Below are 5,762 nucleotides of genomic sequence, written 5' to 3'. Positions count from 1 at the left end.
TTTGCTTACCTCTTTGGCCTCTGCAGCAGACATGTCTTAGAGAATTAATTGGATTCTTTTTTTTTTTTTTATGTTAGTCACCATACAGTACTTCGTTAATTCCCGATTTGGTGCTCCATGATTGATTGATTGTTTGCACACAACACCCAGGGCTCCTTGTGATATGTCCCCTCCTTAATACCCATCACCTCTTTAACCCATCCCCCCACCCCCCTCCCCTCTGAAACCCTCAATTTGTTTCCCAGAGTCCATAGTCTTTCATGGTTCATCTCCCCCTCTGACACCCCCTTCATTTTTCCCTTCCTTTTCCTAATGTCCTCCATGCTATTCCTTATATTTCACATATATGTGAAACCATATGATAATTGTCTTTCTCTGCTTGACTTATTTCACTTAGCATAATCTCCTCCAGTTCCATCCATGTTGATGAAAATGATGGGTATTCATCCTTTCTGATGGCTGAGTAATATTTCATTGTATATATGGACCACATCTTCTTTATCCATTTGTCTGTTGAAGGGCATCTCATCTCCTTGCACGGTTTGGTTATTGTGGACATTGCTGCTATGAACATTGGGGTGCATGTGCCCTTTCTTTTCTTTGGATCTGTATCTTTGGGATTGGGTATTTGGAGATTGGATTCTCATAGACTTAATCAGGTAGTCACTTCAACATCAGCTGGTATTCCAAGTATTGTCCGTTAATGGGTGTAAATCAAAGAGACTGTAGCCTCTAGTTTGTAGCTATTGATCTAACAAATGCGTTTTTGCTTTATGCCAATTAGCAGAGTCAGGTATAGTTTTCTTCCACTTGATAGGGATAATGGCTTATTTCACTACCTTAGTTCAGGCTTATGTGGCTTTCTGTCAAAATCTAGCATGGAGGAATCTTCATCTTTCCATCCCACATGGCATCATATTGGCCTGTAAATGGATGATATAATGTCAATCAGATCTATTCAGCAGGAATAATATGGTAAGATACATGTGTGTCACAGAGTAAGAGATAAAAATCTAAAAATATTCAGGGTTCTTTGATCTCACTGAGATTTTTAGTGGTTCACTGAGTCTAGGGCATAACTATGTGTTTCCTCCAACCTGAAAAACCACCTCCACCTTTTAGTTCTTTTAATAAGAAAGAGGCACAATACCTGGAGGGTGTCTTTAGATCCTAGATCAAGAGACACCGTAGTTGAAAGTGTTACTTCAGCCCATTTATGAAATGATCTGTAGGACTGACTGTTTGCAGTGAAGTCCAGGGAAAGAAGAGGGTCTTCGGTTGGATTCAGGCCGGATTTCAAGCTGTTCTTGTATTTAGGCTGATGACCTGACATGAGGTGCTCAGTGTGCGTTACTGATTAGGATGTGCTGCTGAGCTTCTGGTAAACCCTTATAGGCTAATCACAACACGGATACCCAGATTGGAGAGGAACATCACAAAACTGTTTTTCTTTTGAGACGTAGTTCCTGCTAGTTACTGAAACTGGTAGAAATGAATGTGTAATAGTCGGATAATGCTTGTAAGGGATTCTGCAACCTAAGCAGACCTTCCAGTCATTAACTGGCTGTTTACTCCTCATAAATTTGAGCATGCAGAGAAACTCTATTTTTTTTTTTTTTTGAGAAGCTTTATTTCTCAAGACCCTGAAATAGTATGTATAAGAAGCAGCTCCTTAAGGTGCAAGCAAGTTATATGAACTGTTGGCTCTGACTTTCTTCACATTTACATCTGCATTGCCGCCTCTCCATTAACACACACCCATGGCCTCATAGAGATTTTCCTCCATCAGATTACTAAGGAGAAAAACTAAAGCCCCATTACTGAGTGTATTGCATGATATGCTGACATTGGCTAAAAACACACAGCTGTAGCATTAGAACCCCACTCAGTGGTGGCCCTAAGCAATACCGTGGAAAGGAAACGCTTCCAGTGAGCAGAACATGGAACAGTGCATTTTGCTGAGCACTGTTTCTGGGAGGAGAGATAGCCTGAAATATAGTCTATAATGATACATAGACAGTGGCTAACAGTTCGATAAGATGGTCAGAGACTTGGGTGAAACAAGATAGGAGGATAGTTTGTAGATAGACCCTTGAGATGGGCATAGAGTGTGAGAATATTTATATCTCACCTGAATGCTTATTAAAGGCTATCCTCTTCATGGAATAATCTCAGCACTCAGACGTTGAAGATGACCCAGTCTCCAGATGCCATACGTAATCTTTCCCAACTATTTAGTGCTCGATCAAAGGGTTTGTGAATAAAGTGGCCAGGGCTACGTGGACACAGATGTTGCCTGGGATTTCCCTCACCATGACTGAACTGGATGCCAGCAGTGCTAAGGGCCTAACCTGCCAACAACAGAGACCAGGACGGATGTATCACCATTTTTCCAGTGGCAAGTTGCTCACGCAAGACCACTTTAATCATGATTTTTCCCAACTGAAATAAACACATAGTACATGACTTTTCCTTCAGTGTTCACCTTGTTTCTCCCAACACCCCATCTATGGATTTTTTAACACTCTCTTCACCATCATGGTCTCATACAACATCACTGCTTCTAACAAGGGAACTTACTTTACAGCAAAAAGAAGTCAGACAATAAGCTCAGGACTTTGTGATTTACTTCTCTATGTACCCCCATCATCCAGAAGCAACGTACCATAAGGAAACATGGAAAAGGTACTAAGGGCTCAGTTGTAGAGCTGACTAGATAATGACACTTAGGAGGGTAGGAAAGCTGACCTGTAAGCTGCAGTATATGCTTTGAACCAGTGACCAGTGCCTCTTATCTTTCCCATCTAACCTGGAGTTTGAAATAAGAGAAGTTCCTTTCACTATTTTGCCTAGATGACCATTTGCAAAACTTTTGCATTTTGTTCCTGCATGTTTCCATGCCTGTGGGCTCTGTGAGGTCTTGCTTTTCAAGGTAAAAAACCAACCAGACACACAGAATCTCTTTGACCGGGAAATACAAAATGATTCTAATGACCAGAAGCTGAGAGTGCCACCTGGATGATTTGAGTTTCCTTTGCCACTGAATTAGTAGGCAGAGAAGAACTTGAAATAAAGAATCCCAGTTAACAAGGGGAAATAGGGTATTGCCACACAAAGAGATAAGTCTGAATATGTCTGGAACCAAGAGGGTCATCAAGGTTTACTTCCATGTAGAGTGGTAGATGTTAATAAAGGTTCATAGCAGCCTATCGGAGACATAATTTCAATGGGTGAGACCCTTGAGGAGTGGCGATTTGGGTTGCCCCACATGAAAACGATCATGGGCAGCTAAGGTGCTGGCTGTGGGTAAAGATGGGTGGCGAGAAAAGGAAGTTTCCATCGATAATTGTTTCTGTTTTCTTGATTGAATCCTTATTATTAAAATGTTTCTTTTTAATTTTTGACTTACAGTTTCCTAAGATAGGACAATTCCAGAAACATGTGAATGCAGAATACTGCCGTATATACTAGGTTTTGAGCCCTTCCCTTGCTAGCCATGTGAAGTGTGTGCAATGAGAGCAATAATGGTACTACAGCATATCCATGAACCCTGATCCTGTTTTCCTGTCTGGAAAATGAGACATTTAGATTAGATTATGTCATATATTTTTGTGCAGCTTTAAGATTTTATAATATTGGAGGAGTATGAGGACAAAATCCAGTGTAGTAAAGATGACAGCATTTTCTTTTACTTCTCATTAAATCCCCCTGATACAATTTTTTCCCTTAGTTCTGGAGGGAGTTTTTCGGCTTTTCTTTTATCCCAGTTAGAGTTTTCAGAGCTAGCATGCCAACCAACTTCCTGAAACTAATTGGGATAAAACTAGATGGTTGACCTTTGAGGCTAATACAGAGTGAATGAAATTCAACACCTGTGTTCTAATCCAACCATGTGCCTGACAAAGAAAGGTAAAGATTCAAACAACTGAGTGAATGCATTTAAAACAACGGCTTTTCATTTTTGCAACTTTATTAGCAGCAAGTGTGATAGGCTTCAGAGTGGTTTTGAAAGCTTCTTAAATAGTTTTTATTAACTGTGGGTGAGCACATGAATAAGAATGGAATTAGGCAGAATTGAATAGAAAGCTAAAGATCCAGTTACTGAATATTTTTACTTAAACCAGAGCCTGGAGCTCTTTAAAATGCTGGTTAATTAGTTTGGGGACTGACTTGAGACTTGCCATATGAAAGCAAGATAGGAAGGCAGGCTATGGACAGAAGTGCATTTGAATCCCTTCCCTGGTTCTCTTTGACTGCAGTAGCCCGAAAATACAGCTCTGGGATGCTCACTTTCCCTGTTTTTAAATAATTTCCATTCTGCATTATCAAAATTAAATGAGATATTGCCTATAAAGTGATTTCTGCAGTGCTACAGTGCCTGGCATCTAACAGAGATCAGTTAATGGGGAGGGGGGGGGCCACCTTCCTCACAGAGATTTCAAAACAAGCCCGAGAGTAGAAGAAATAAACTTGATTTGAGTTAGGAGTTTGAGCTGCACCAAAAGTGCAATTGTTTATGGTACCACTAACCAAGACGGTAGGAGTACAAATGAGGGCCAGTGGGAGGGTACGTTAAAGCTTAGTGCCCCCGCTGGTGGGAAAAGAGCCAGACTGGATAACAGCCAGAGGCTCAAATAGCCCTCAATTAACAAGTAATAGTATGTTCATCTGCAAGTGGTCACAGAAAATAAAGGATATTTTGGATGTAATTTTCAGGTTTTATTCATATGTTTGGCATCCTGTAGAGACTAATCAAGCAGACTATAACACTATTTAAAAATGAATACATTCCTGGCTACAGCACTGAATAAATATTAGAAAGAAATGAAGTCAGCATTTCTCCTTTTTTCTCCCCTTGATCCAGAGGGGATGCCCAGAGACCTAACGTCCTGCCAGTTAATTGGATATTAGCTAAGCATTGAGTTTGGAAATAACACTCTTACACAACTATTCATAGAATTATTTTTATTCTCTAATTGTCCTAGCAGTTCTCCCAGGAGTGAACTGAGCTCAGCCAATTACCCTCCACCCCTTTTTACCTCCACCCAGATTGGATGGAAGGGGCCGTGTACCAATGGTCAATTATTGACTTCATCCTCAGTAAAATCTAATTATGGCATGGCACTGTTAATTCAGACCTTCGGGTAATTCATACCAGCTAAAGTTTGTTTCTGTTTGATGAAGAATCAGTTTCTACATAATTTAATTGCCTCGAGTAAAAAGGAAGAGTGTGTAGCAGCCTTGCCCACTTTGTAGCATCATTTACCCACCAACAATATGAATTACCAATTACAGACTATTTTATTCTTTTCCCTACCAATTTTAATATAATTGTATGTGTGTTTTAGAGGTTGGCTTTCTTGATTTATTTAGAATTTGTAAAATCTAGAGCTTTAAAAAAAGGCAGAGGTGGCGGGACTTGATCTCATCAAGGTTATAAATGCAATGTTGAGTAAGAATTGCTTTGTATGTATTAGCCGTAAACATATAGTGAAATAACATTCTTAGACATCCCAGCAACGCTTAAACTCTTTAACTGCATGTCTGTGTGCACATGACAATCAGTATTAGCTGTAGCCTAATTATACCACAATCACTGAATCTGAGAAAACTAATTATAGAATCAGTGAAATCAGACTGAATGGAAAAAAACAGAAACAGTACTTCATTTTTGCAAAGGAAAAAAAAAAAACATCTAATTGATTATGCATCTGTACATTCCTGTGAGGTAAATTGGTTTTACTTTTTTCTTGTGTTCCTAG

This window comes from Ursus americanus, chromosome 5, assembly GCF_024610735.1.
Source record: "Ursus americanus isolate L20-20 chromosome 5, mUrsAme1.1.p, whole genome shotgun sequence".
NCBI lineage: Eukaryota > Metazoa > Chordata > Mammalia > Carnivora > Ursidae > Ursus > Ursus americanus.
The sequence above is the reverse complement of the archived record's forward strand: the minus strand, read 5'-3'. Positions refer to the sequence as shown.